This window comes from Ambystoma mexicanum, chromosome 6q, assembly GCF_040938575.1.
Source record: "Ambystoma mexicanum isolate Mex_15411 chromosome 6q, UKY_AmexF1_1, whole genome shotgun sequence".
Classification (NCBI taxonomy): Eukaryota; Metazoa; Chordata; class Amphibia; order Caudata; family Ambystomatidae; genus Ambystoma; species Ambystoma mexicanum.
This window is the reverse complement of record NC_090937.1, coordinates 761,559,354-761,573,325: the sequence shown is the minus strand read 5'-3', so window position 1 is coordinate 761,573,325 and position 13,972 is coordinate 761,559,354. Positions and strand designations below refer to the sequence as shown.

At 49.6% G+C, this 13,972-nt stretch overlaps 1 protein-coding gene across 2 annotated transcripts in view; it reads right to left on the bottom strand.

The window, feature by feature from the left end:
- The window catches only part of ERCC8 (ERCC excision repair 8, CSA ubiquitin ligase complex subunit), a 179,892-nt gene that overhangs the window by 61,310 nt on the left and 104,610 nt on the right, over positions 1–13,972 (bottom strand). Inside the window, exon 1 of one of the 2 annotated variants that reach the window (XM_069631282.1) lies at positions 4,796–4,823. The exons of the other annotated variant lie outside the window; for it this stretch is intronic. The gene's annotated coding sequence lies outside the window, so the exon portion shown is untranslated. Of the gene's footprint in view, positions 1–4,795; positions 4,824–13,972 lie in introns of those variants that run through there. 2 annotated transcript variants of the gene reach the window in all.

The following is a 13,972-nucleotide window of genomic DNA, read 5'->3' as shown; positions in this document are numbered from 1 at the left end:
GGGTTAGAAGCGATAGGTCTTGATCAATTTGGAGGGGGGCGCCTTGAAAGGTAATTTCGTCTTTAGAGCGGCCAATTGCTGAGATGGCTTCTTTTGTGGTAAAGAAATGTACCCTGGTGATGACATCTGGTGGGGCATCTGAATCCACCCCGCGGCGGGGACGCAGTCTATGGGTGCGATCTAGGAGCAGTTGTGACTTCTCCAATTGTGGCAGGAGAGATTGAAAAAAATCGCCCACATATTCTGCCAGATTCTTGTCTGGGACCGAAGCTGGAATGCCACGGATTCAGAGGTTATTGCATCGGGCCCTATTTTCAAGTCCTCCTGCTTCAATTCTAGGATTTTGCATTTGTCTTGGAGGAGCCTGATTGAGCGCTGAACCTCTATTAGGGTGGAAGTGTGGTCTTGGGTGCGATCCTCGACCTCTCCCAATCTTTGCTCAGCCTCCGATATTCTTTTATCAGTGTTCTCTAGTTTAGTATTAAGTTCTGTCATACACGACCTAAACTCTGATTTAATATCGGCCATGAACTCTCGGATGTCATCTTTGGTTGCCAGCGGTCCCTTGTTATCTAGAGATTCTGTGACGAGGAGGGGGGGGGGTCTTGTTTCTTTGGTTTGTCAGATGACATTAGCATTGCCGCAATTCTTGCCAGATTTAAGTTATTTAACCATTGTATTGTTCGTAGTTGGTGAGGTAGCCCTGCGCCCCCTGGATAAGAGGCCGCGGGAAGGAGAACTGCCTGTTTAAAGATGAGATGCTTTTGAAGCTGCCCAGGGCCTTTCAGGTGAGCAGGGATGCACTGCCGGTGAGAATGCTAGAGCTCAGGTGTGAGGTGGGCTTCCTGCACCCCTCAGAATATAGCACACAATGACCAGGTTCCTCTAGGTCCGCCTAAGAGAGGACAGGCGAGTGGGCCGGGGTGCCCCAGGAACAGTTCAGCGAGGGTGAGGGGGACCAGAGTCACGCAAGCAGGCTGGGGGAGTGATCCGGTGCCTCCCGGGGCTTACCTCCGGTTGTCGCAGGGTGGGGGTTCCTCTGGAGAATCACCCGATCTCCTGGCTGGGTGCTGGTTGTGTCACTCTGTGGCACGGAGAGATGGGGCATCTATTAGGTCATCTGTGAAGGGAATCCCTTCTTGCCAGTTGCTGAGTGGGGTCTCCTGCCCCCACCCCAATGTGGCCTTCAGTCCTGCAGCCTATGCATGTCCCCAGCCAGTAGTCGTGCACCTTCCAGATGGTTAAGAATGAGTTGTCATTGTAGCTGGAGAGGGTCTTTATTGAGAGGTTTGCAGCTCTTAGGGGAGGTGGGCAGCAGTGACACGATGTGGGCCGGGGCGCCCCAGGAAATATAAGGTGGGAGAAGAGCAGCAACAGAGGGGGCCCAGAACCGAATAGTATCCTGCAATGGCCCCTCCCCTTCAGTGCTGGGGGAGGGGGAAGAACAGCTGGTGTGTCAGCTGAGTACAGGCAGGAGCTCCAACGTGTCCACGGCTCCCCCAGAGCAGGGTCCGGGGTTCCCTAGTCCTGCGGCGCCTCACGGTGCACTTGCCTACCGTGGTCACCCCAGCACCTCATAGCGAGTGCGGCTCAGGGCTCCCGCCGCAGCTCGAGGTGTTGTGTCGCCACGGGGCTCTCGGTCCCCAGGCCACCGCCCCCAAACCAGACCAGCCGTACAGGTGTGGTGGGCCGGCCCGACAGGACCTGCCAAGAATATGGAGATGGTCCAGGGGCAGTGGAGCTTCGGGTGTGGGGGTCCGTGGGTCAGCGGGCGGGTGGGCAGGAAACAGGGCACCACAACAGAGCTCTTCAGGGCCGGGAGCCCCCACCATCAGCACTCCTCCCAGTGCGATTGCGGGCCATGACAGCTCTGCCCGCCATCTTGGAGGAGGCGGCGGAGGAGGAGGGGCTGTAGAGTCAACAGGCACGCTTTAGGGCTTCCCAGGGGCTCAGAGCTCCGCTCCCTCTCCAGTAGTTACCCCAATGCTTCATGCATCCCGACAGGCACAGTGTCCCAAACTTGGCCTAGTGGAACCTTGCTCAAGTTGGCAGCATAGTGGGCCCGCCACGGAGGCCATTAAAGGAGCATCCGCATCGTCTGCGCTCCAGGCCATGCCCCCTCTCATTCACCTTTTAACTCATACCTCCATCTACTGATGTTTCTCCCTCCTACTCTCTCTTGTATGATTCCCATCTCCAAACAATTAATCCTCCCTCCTCTCCAAACCAATACTACTCCTGTGCTCTCCACACAAATCCCTCCTCCACACTACTTCTCAATCACCCTACTTTCACTCTCCCAAGCACCCAACACTCATTATTGCTCACTTAGCTTACGCATACATTCACTACACAGTACCAATTACTCTCACCAATCAATAACTTGCCATTTCTTTCAAACACCTCCACACTTCAGTCCACCATCCGTCCTCCTTCGGGTCTCTTAGTCTGCCACCTTCTCCTCATCATCCTCTGACCTCACTCAAATAACCAACAACTTGATGCTTCCTGTCACTCTCCTTCTCCTCACCTTCCTTCTCCCATTGGATCCAGCCATTCTGGAGCCACCTTCCCAGCCTGGGAAGTGTAAAAGCAAATTGAAAATTACAAATAGGGGGGCCGCTGTGCTGGGTCAATGGTAGCACACATTGTTAAGGGTCCCAGTTCATGTTTGGGGTGCTGCATTGCAGTGAAATCAGAAGGGGAGTCATAGTCTTGGATTTGCTGTGGGAGCCCATCTGCAGCAAGTCTGTGTTGTATTAAGTGTCTCAGGGCCAGCAGACCGGTTAGCATGCCACGTGTGCCGGTGATGGCGAGCGTGTGCTGCGTCCCTGGCAGCTGCACTGGCTATCCGCTGCTTCACTTGCTGGCGCTCTCGCCCTCTCCTGGTTGGTCCTTCCTGTTGCATGACTGCAGTCCTTCAATGGGAGGTGCTGGGGGATTGCGGGCTTCTGGTGCCTCTTTAATATGTCTACAAAAAGAGAAGAAAGCCGGCCAGTGTAATGGTCAAAAGGTATGGGGTGATCCAAAGTGGGACTGTCAAGAAACATATAGGCACTTGGGAAAGGGATAGGCAAAGAGGCCCTCCCAATTGCCCAACTGCCCCCTTCCCCCTATGGGTTAGGAATGGCTCTGGCTTCCACCCTATTAAGCCATCCAAACCCAGGCTGGGAGGGGTCCGTATCCCCTCTTGACAAGTTCTGATTGCTGACCTGGTCACATAATCTACATATACAAATTCAACCACTTGCTCATAAAGCAGAGTCTTCGATGATATTCACAGAGTGCTATTCTGTCTTGTGCTGTTCCGTTGTCTAATGCATGTTAAACAGGCCAACAGATTACCTTCAGCCTACTTAGTTAAGTGCATTGTTTTTACAAATACACCATACAGGTTTAACCATACAAGTTACTTTGACATGTGAGGTTGCCTTAAATTTCAAATAGTAATAATACACAATAGTAGCCCCGTATTTAAGTTATTCTAAAACATGATTATGTCCACAGAATACATTCAGTTTCCTACTATAGCAATAGTGGTAAGCCTGGGACATACTCAGTAAATAATGCTCCAGCAGACTTAAAATACAACAGAGAAAACACATTTTTAAAACTACAGATTGACTTACAAGTAGTAGATTTTCCGATGTAACTATTTAGTCATGAGAACCAGTAAGTAAATATATATTTTTGATTGGTTTAAGGAAAGACTACATGAATGTTTGTATATCCTGACACTGTTCAAATTTCATTATATAATGTGTTAAATCTCATCCTGTACTAGACACATGCAGACAGTGGCATTGTTCCAGAGATGGACCTCTGAACAAGACAATAAAATACATTAAATTCTCTTCATTTGCATGTTATTTACAGTGGTGCACAACATACGGTCCGTGGGACAGATGCGGCCATTCAGGACCAAATTTATGGCCCTCCGAGTTTAATGTGCTGCCTGGCGGTTACAGTTAAAGAAAATAGTGCAATAAATAAAAATTACATCTTAAAACCTGGCAGTAGCTTCAGCTACTGCTTCATATGGGCTCAGCATCTAGGTAAGGAGGCAATGCTTCAGGGTCATTTTACAAGAGTACATGAGAAGCAGCACAGAGTTGGGTAAATGTTTGCTGTAGGATCAGCATATCTCTAGCACTGCCATCCCAGATTGTTATCCCATCCAGGTTTGCTGGTGGTTCTGTGAAAGACAGTTTATAACTTCAACACAGGTGTGGCTTATCTCCCACCAGTCTTGATCTCAAACACCAGGGGCTACCCTGTGCCTTGCCCAAGGGATAAAAGATGACCATGGCAAGCTGGGTGATGTGATGGTGTGATGAATCAGTAGTGATTGTCCTCAAACCCTCGGCCTGGGACTTTCCCCATGTGGATCACATGGGGGAGGAAACAGGTCAGGAGGAAGGGGAAAATCCCTTGTTTAACTTTCCCCGAGACACTTGTCGCTTGATGGCTTATTGCAAAACAGAAGAGGTTAAGAAAACAAACATTATCATTAGGGACTTCTGCATTCCTCTTCCTCGTCCCAGTACTGAGGGAATTATGAGGTGCAAAGATGCAGAAGTGGTCAGCTAATTAGTAAAAATTACCTACACCTGAGGTAAACAGAGGCAAGAGGAAAGCAGGATTGGAGAATTCAGTGCAGGCAGTACATGCAGTGGAAGGAAGAAGTAGAGGAATAAGACGACAGCGGGACCAAGACGAGTCCTGAGAGGGTCGTGCCTCTAAACTATAAACTGCAGAGGTCACGCAGAAGGAAGCGTGGAGAAGAAACACTTACCCTGTAAGACTACTTTGTGCAGTGTAGAAGTTATTTTGACCTCTGCGCCAGTACCTAATGAAATAACGAACACAATCACTGCTGGTGAGCACAAAACCAATTAGGACATCTGAGATATTTTTTTTAATTTTCAAACGGACATGCCGACCCGTGTTTCGACCTTCAAAACAAAGGTCTTCCTCAGGGGAAATATTTCCAATTGTATGCGTTTTAGTGTATACCCCTATTCTTCACAATTACTTCCAAATCTTGATATCTTACAATCATGCTCCGCGCCTTATACTTCACTAACCCGAAGTCTCACAATATGTCTTTGTCAACAATCCTGTAGAGATACTCAATTCTTCTTTCACGGTGTTCCATGATGCAGTGGTTGCACAGCGGGAAGCAGACGTGGTAGGAGCAGTGGTCTCAGGAGGCTAGGTTGCACCAGAGACTCATGGGAGTCAGAGCAACTTAAACCAGCGTGGCTGGAGCGGCGGTGACCAAAGAGGGAGGGTGCGCCTGGTCGGTAGAAGCCATGAGTCCAGCAGTCCTGCGAACATGAAGCGGAGTACATGGAAGAGATACACCCGGTGAGACTGAGCCGAGCGAGTGACTCTGGGGCTCTTTGGTGCAGGTCTCGTGTTCAGCACAGGCAGAATCACTCGTGAGCGAGCGAAAAGCAAATTAAAAAGCATTACGAATGGCGAACTGTTGAAAACTCACAAAAGCAAGCCAATAAGCATAACAAATACCAAACTATTGAAAATGTACAAAAGTGGCTGAAGTTAAATCAAGGGAACCCTAGAACAGAGTATGTGAGTTTGAGCAAACAACAACCCATTGGGGAGGCTTTATTAGAATCTTTATTATTAGAATCTCAGACATATACGTAGAAGGAACTCATGTTGGCAACAGTTAAGACAGACACAAGTGATCACAGTTCAAGGGTGTTTATTAAAAACTGTATATGCGGGTTGGAAAAACGCTGAATGAAAGCCTAAATCTAAACGGGAGCAAGCTACGACCATCAAATAACAATAAGGCAGTCCTAGTGACGTCTTGTCAAATAAAATGGCCTATACTAAGAAAAACCTATTGCCAATCCTTAAGTTAAATACAAACCTAGAGTGTGGGATAGGTTTCTCAGGAAAGAAAGAAGTGTTCACAAATAATGTCAGTATGCGGTAGTCTGGGTCTCCCTTCCCAACGTTTTGAGCGCGGGACAAGGCGGGACTCCGGAGAACAGCACACGCTCAAGTTTTCCTCAGAACTGGAGACAACAGTTTCGTTCTCAGCTATCAGAACATTCGGTGGTTAAGTCTCTTTTCTACAAAAAGTCTATTGCCTCAGAGGACCTGATGTATTCCACAAATAATAAAAGTTCCATTCACCTTGCACGTTCAGCGATGCCCCTCTTCCTGGCTCGGACCCTTCTCGAATGTTAGCCTCCCTCCGCCGGATTCACAATGGATTGCAACACAATCTCATCTATTTCATTCACAAATCTTAATGTCTTTTTACACAGTTCACTGTAGTCAACCCTCTGCCGGGTTCACTCTTTTCAACACACTATTCATTGGGACTTCAGACTTCGCCCCCTTTTATCGGCATCCCGCGGTCTGGTTCACTTTTGCCAAGTTTGCCAATTCACCCAATTCCTTGAACAGTTCGTACGATACAGGATTCACTTCCCTTAAGCTTTACCTTCAATTCTCGGTCAAAGGCTTTCGACTGCACAGAGGATTTTACTAGACCCCAGTATGACCACTTTGACCCTCTTCTTGCGCCGTTTCCAGTGCCTTCTGGTAACAGTAGTTTCAACTTTATGGTAATCGCCCAGAGCTTCTCAAGTGAACACCCATGTGGCGTCTGCCTTCTCTGTAGCTGGTTTTCCCCTCTGGTATCAATGAACCAGTTCTTTGTACTTTCTTCATTTAGCCGCTTTGCTACTTTTGTTCAAACACAGTTCGGTTTCTTATCGGCTCTCCCCTCGACTCACCGGCTGTGATGAACCGTTTGGCTATTTCTTGTCTCTGGAGTCAAGGTCGGTACCACGGTTGGCAAGTGTCTCCCCCCGGCTTAGTAATCAGCGGAGGACAGCCTTGTATAAGTTGATACCTGCTGCTACACACGCTTGCTATTGTTTGTGTTCTTACGATTCCTTCTGTGGAGGTTTCACAAGCCTGGCTCGGAAAGGGTAAGGTCGCTTCTCTCCTCATCAACCCTCGGTTCGTGCCGTTTTTCTCCTCCTCTTCAACTGCTCTGCTGAGTTAGCTCTCTCGTTGTGCAGTCTGCCTTACCTGTATTGTGCTCTCGTGTTCCACCTTTTATCCCTGTGGGGAAGGGAAAGGGCCATCCGGTGTGTGTGATTCTGGTCAATTGCCTGACTTTGCCTGACCCTGGCGTTGGGACATGTCAGGTAAACGGCTTTGGTGTTTGTCCATCGTCTTTTGTGATGTCTGAAAATGTTTGTGTCAGAAAAGGGTGGAGGGGTAGAGTGTTTGAGTATCCTACGGCGTAGGATGGAGAAAAGGAATAAGAAGAGGGATAGCGCGTCTCAACAGTCGGTGTACCACTTCCACTCCCCGAGGACACCCCATCCAGGTGATCCTCCCTCACTGGTCTACCCCCAGGAACTGGATCCAATAGCGATGGTCGTGTCCCGACCACCGGGATGAAAGATGCCTGGCAACTAGTAAGTGAGACGCCTTCAGGTTTCTCACACAACACCAATACCCAAGTCAAGAGACATTATACAACAGGCAATATCAGTTTAACAGAAGTGGCCAAACACAAAGAGTGTATGTTAAAAAACCCAGGGTTGTCAAGGTTACGACTCAGGTTCTGGGACATCTATAATTGTGGTTGATTTAAATAAATGTTGCCACAGTCAAGGCAGAAGCAGTAAAAAACTTTATCATGACCATTATTTTGGTATTGATGCAGAAGGGAAAGAAAGGTGGCAAAGAGGCTGCCCTTCTGGAAGAAGCAATCCAGTGGGAGATGAGATGAATGGTACTTTAGACATCTGAAATCTAAGTCTTGTTGCATTAACTACTGTGCCCCCATTTTACTCATCTAGAATCTAGATGGTGTTGCATTAACTACTGTTTATTTAAATTATTTTGTTCTTAGCGCCTAAGACCCGTAGGTATCACAGCGCCAGAATTACATAGGTAAGAGTACATAGACAAGTACATGGCATGAAAGTGTTTGGCAACAGCTGGTACAAAGAATCATGCACATTTGTTGAAGAAAACCGTTTGATTTGTTTGCAGAAGGTCAGGTAGGAAGGTTAATCTCGGATAGGGGGGCGGGTGGGAGGTCGTTCCACAGTGCAGGTGCGATGAGGGTGAAGCTGGATCCTCCTGCTCTTTTTATGGTGAATCTAGGGTTGCTTAGAGAGGTGGAGGAGGGTAACGCAGGTTGCATAGAGTGGACTTTCTGGTTATTCAGTGGGTGAGGTAAGGGGGGGGGGGGGAAGTGTTGTGGAGGCATCGATGAGTGATGGACAGGATTTTAAATTCAATGCAGGCCTTGATAGGAATGCAGTGTGCTTCGCGCCCGATTAAGGAGATCTGGTCTGATCGTTTGAGGGTCCCACACTGCTCTGAGTGTTTTGTGTCAATTGAAGCTTGTTGAGGTTTTTGGAGGAGGTCCCTGCGAGGATGGCATTGCAAAAGTCTAGTTTGCTGCCGATGATGGCTATGGCTGGGTATGCCGGCAGTTGTTTGGGGTGAGGAACTTCCTGGAAAGGTTAATGAGTTTAGTTGAATATGGCGCGGATGATGAAACTGCTTTCATGTTTCTGCATGTTGAGTTCGGCGTCAAGGTAGACCCCTAGGGTATTGGCATGCAGAGATACCGGGATGCTATTGCCCACAATGAGAAAGGAGGCAAAGACGGGGTCAAGGTGTTAGAGGCGGTTTGGAGAGCGGACAATGAGAAGTTCTGTTTTTTCACCATTCAGGCAGAGATGATGGTTAGCCATCCGAACTTAAATGATGCTGTAGATGCGGTTAATGTTAGCAGAGTCAAGCTCGTGGGAGCCCGTGAGTTTGAGCAGGATCTGCAGGTCATCGGCAAAGTTGGTATAGATGTTCAGGTTGTCCAGGTGATCAAAAAGAGGCTTGGTGTACATATTGTACAGAGTGGGAGAGAGACAGGACCCTTGTGGGACCCCCCTAGGAGACTGGAATGGGGTCAGCAGCTTCGAAGACTCTGGAGGAGCGCTCAATCAGGAAGGATTTTACCCATGCAGCTGCTTCAGGGGAGAGGGTGAAGGTGGTAATGTGGCAGTGGCAGAGGATGCTGTGGTTGACAAAGTTGAAGGCCGCCGAGAGGTCTAATAGCCTGAGGATAGAAAGATTGCCGTTATCTCAGATGTGGTCGAGTTGGATCCTTAGATCCAGGAGGGCCGATTTCGATGCTATGTCTGAATCTCAACTGGCGCATGCCAAGTAGGTTGTTGGTTTCTAGGCGGGTTTGGAGTTTTAGATAGGCCGTGCGGTCGAGTATTTTCAAGAGGAAGGGTACTGTCGTGATGGGGCAGTAGTTGGTAGGCATGGTGGGGTAGAGGGAGGGTTTTTTAAGCAGTGGTGTGACACAGGCTTTTTTGATGGAGCTGGGCACAATGCAGGAGCTGAAGGAGGCGTTAATGAATTTGGCAGGGGTCCGGCGAGGGGTTCAGCACAGAGCTTCATGGGGTGGGCAGGGCAGATGTGGCCTATGTAAGAAGATGCTTTAAGGCATTGGATGGTGGAGAGCACGTCTGCTGGGGAGACCGGAGAGAATTGGAAAGGGGAAGAGCTGGGTGTGGTGGTTATGGGGATGTCACAATTGTTGCAGGTGAGCTGAGATTTCTTGAGTATGGTTTTGTTTCTGAGGTTAAGGATTTTATTCACTAGGGAGGATCGTCAGGGTGCACCAGGTTTTGTCTTTGGGAAATGTGATAGGCGGTCCTGGAGTTTCGAGCCCTTTGAGGATTTCAAAAAGCTTTCTGGTGTTGGACCTGGCCTCAGCTACGCGGGTGTTGTAGATGCTAGCTTTTGTGCTAATGATGGCGGATTTGTAGGCAGTAGCGCTGATTCTGAAGGCTAGTTTGTTGGTGGGGGAGGGATTTTTTTCTCCAGATGTGTTCTTTGGAGCGTTCTCTTTTACAGAGGGCTGCTAGTTCCTTAGCGAACCAGTTGTAATGGTGGTCTTTTTACAGGTAGTTGTTTAGAGGGGGACGTGAAGATCCAGGGCATAGAGGGGTGAGGAATTGTAAGCCATGAGAATTGCTTTGGGGTTGCTGTTGACGGGACAGGAGTAGAGGGAGGCCCGGATGGTTGGCTCCAGTATTTCTTTGGTTAGTTTTTTGGTGTGTCTCGCAGTGATGGGAGATGGGATTATAGTATTTTTGAGGTTGCAAGGGACAAGGTGAAGAGGATCACAAAGTGGTCCTTCCAGGGTAGTGGGTCATGGGAGGGAGGAGACTTGAGTGTGGATGTTAAGGGTGAAGGATCTAGTCGAGGGACCGGCCTTTGGCATGAGTGGGGGTGCAGATGGCTCGCGAGAAGTTATCTCCTGGCAAATGGTGGAGAGGGCAGGGGCCATCTGGTCTGCGGGTCATTTAGCTCAAGGTTAAATTCATCCAGTAGTAAAAATATGGTGCTGGGCTTCAGGAGGGCTGGGGGGGGGGCAATGAGGAGGGGCTAGATCAACGTCAGGGGAACCAATACTGGTAGGCTGGTGATAGGGGAGCATGTTGATGGTGGTTTGCGGGTCCGACTCGTGCTTGGCAAGCAGGATTTCGTGCTATGGCAGGGGAGGGAGGGGAAGGATTCTGATGGGAATGGAGGTTTTGGAGATGATGGCAACTCCTCTGCCCAGGCAGGAGGCCAACTGCCTCATGCAGCCAGGTTTCTGTGATGGCAAGTATGTCCAGGTCATTTTTAAGTAGGAAGTCGTGGATGTCAAGTGCGTAAGCCCAGATAGAACAAGCGTTTATGTGGGCGCAAGCCAAGAGTTTGGGCGTAGCAGGGGAGCTTCATGCATTGGGGTGGGGGGTTTGCTTCCAAATAAGTATGTGGGAAGGGTAGCGCAGAGGTCTGGGAGCCACTGTTTGGGATCTGAGGCGCTGAAGTCTGGCGGTGCCTGTGCAAGTTGGGAAGTCTGGTGCAGAGTCTGCGTAGGGGATGGAATCCTAGGCAGAGGGGTGTGTCCATTTTGGAGGGTTCTGCATGTGTGGGTGGTGAGTGTGGGGTGGCATTCATGGTACAGGAGGTGTGTTTCAACATTGTAGAGGGAGGTGGGGGATGAGGCAAATTACTGGGAACGGTCTGGATGTCACTAGATTTGTGCGGTGGGTGGGTGTGCCAATTCAAACCGGGGTGGTGAGGCGAGGGAGGTGGGATGGGAGGGTTGGGTCATGGGCACATATCACAGTGATAGTGAGTGTTGCACCAGCAGGCAGCAAAGGGGTCACAGTAGATCTAGTGACGGCAATACATTTTTGTGAAAATTCACTGTTTGGGGGGGCGTATGTAGCAGTACAAGGTACGTCAGCAGGCGGCAAGGGGGTGCATTACAACAGCTCATGCAAGCAGTGTATTTTTTCAGGAAAAATGCATTGTTTATGGGCAGTACATTTGGTCAGGAGAATGTAAGGAGCGCAGGCAGGCGGCAAGGCGGGTGCGTGACAATTCAAGCAGGCAATACATTTCTCAGTAACTGTGCCCCCAGTTTAGACATCTCAAATGTAGGTGTTGTTGCATTAACTTATGTGCCCGGTGAGAAACCTGAACGTGTCTCACCCGCTAGTCTTTGGGTAGTGGGAAGTGATATTTTATTTCTATTGCGCTCGTACACAAGTGTTTCAGAGCGCGACAAGGCCAGGGAGGGGCACAGGGGAGAACAAAACAGCGATCTTACTAGGCCCAGTGACATTGAGAAAGCGCAAGTGCATGGAAGAGGGGAAGGGGAAAAGTGCATGGAAGGGGGGAGAAGTGGAAAGTGCGAAGCAGAGGAGAAACAGATAAATTACAATATATAAATAATAAAGGCAAAAAACAGTGGTAGTTCAGCCAGCAATTTGCAAGTGCTAGGTTTAGGGCAGCAGACAGGGTAGGTCTGATAAGTGCAGTAAGAAAGGAGGGGTTGTATGGGTACAGATACAGACCCCAGTGCAAGGGGGGGCCCGGAGGCAGTGCGGGAGGGTGGCAGGGTGAGCAGGTACCTGGGCCCGGAGGACAGAGGGTGGCCAGGTGCATGGTGCCAAGAGAGAACAGATCAGTAGGGGAGAGGGGGAGCAAAGGCAGAAGCAAAGAGGAAGGTCTTGAGGTACTTCCGGAACCGGAGATGGTTCTCCTCAAGTTTTAGAGTAGCAAGGAGGCTGTTCCAAAGTGAGGCCCCAGCCGAAGACAGAGATCTACCCCCAGCTCGTTACTTTGAAAAACAACTGACCCTGAGGGAGTTAGAGGTAGAGGAGCGACAAGCTCGAGCGGGGAGGTATTTGCAGAGGGATAGCTGAAGGTATTTTGGCCCCAGGCCCCAGAAAGCCTTGTGGACAATGCAGAGGGTTTTGAATTGAATCCTTGCATCCACTGGGAGCCAATGGAGAGATTTCAGAGCTGGAGAGATACAATCCCAGGGCTTGAGGCCAAGGACAAGTTTTGCAGTCCTGTTCTGGATTAGTTGCAGAGGGCGGAGAGTAGAGGCAGGTAGATTCAGAAAGAAGCTGTTACATTAGTCCAACCAAGAGAGAACCAGAGCTTGGGATACCATGAGCTTCTGGGGGAAGGAGAGGAAAGGCCGAGTACCTCTGAGGAGGTGCAGTAGGAAATTTGACTTTTTTTAGAGACCTCAGAGATGTGGGCGGAGAAGGAAAGGGTGGAGCCAAAGATGACCCCGAGGTTCTTAGCCTCGCAGGTGGGGGTAGGAGGAGGGCCAAGGGAGGCCGGCCAGAGAGTGAGGGGAAAGGATGGTGAAGGTGTGCCGATGAGGAGGATCTCCGTCTTGCTGGCATTCAGACAAAGATCATTGGCGAAACACCAATCTTGAATGGCAGTTAGGCAATCAGAGATGAGAGAGGGAGAGGAGGTGGCAGAGGGCAGCCTGAAAATGAGTTGTGTCGTCAGCGTAGCACTGGAAATTTGAGCAGAAAGTGGCAAGGCAGTGGGCGAGAGTTGCTAGGTATTGGTTGAAAAGCCAGGGCGAGCGGTTAGACCAATGGGGAACATCACAGATAGAGAGGAAGATAGATGAAAGGAAGGACCCAAGTTGGACCTGGGAGGGTCGATTTGAGAGGAAAGAGGTCAGCCAGGCCAGAGCCTGATCAGTGATACCCAAGTTTTTTACTGAGACGGTTGAGCAGGATGGTATGGTTGACCTTGTCGAAGACACAAGAGAGATTGAGGAGGATGAGGACAGAGGGAATGTTAGAGGCAAGGTTGGAGAGCAGATCTTCACGGATGTTCAGGAGAGCAGTTTCCGTGCTTCTGGCAGCTCTGAAGAAAGAATGGTGGTCATGAAGTCCGCCAACAGAACTGGAATGAAAGTTAAGCTGAGAGATTGACAACTTTTCCAGGAGTTTGCCCAGAAAGGGAGTAATGGAAATAGGGCGATAGTTAGCTGGACAAGAAGGATCAGCTGTGGGGTTCTTGAGAATAGGATGCACAAGGGAGTGCTTCAGAGGGGAGGGGAAGGATCCTGAAGCAAAGGAGTGATTGCAAAAATGAGCAAGGGCCGGAACAAGGGTGTCAATTGGTCCTTGATGGTTTCAGAGGAACAGGGATAAACCTGTTTTGATGAGGTTTTCATAGATCGGACTTGTCTAACGACCTCGTCAGGGGAGAAAAGAGGAAAGGACGAGAAGGGTGGTGGGGGGGTGGCTAAAGGAGGGTCAGCAAGCACAGATGAGAGGGGAGCGGAGGGGTGGAGGTGGAGAGGGTGGACAGGATGTCCTGGGTTTTTTAAATGAAGTGAGAGGCAAGGGCATTGCAAAGAGACTGGGAGGAAACCTGGAGGGGTAGAGACTGCAGGGTTGGCCAGCTCCTTGCAGATTTTAAAGAGTTCGGCCGAGTTGTTAGATGCCGCAGAGACACGTGCTTGAATGTGGACTCTCTTCTTGGTGAGAACAGAGAGTCAGTATTGCCTTTGTAGCAGGCGACAGGCCAGTTTGTCAGAGGATGAACAGGAAGTCCTCCATTT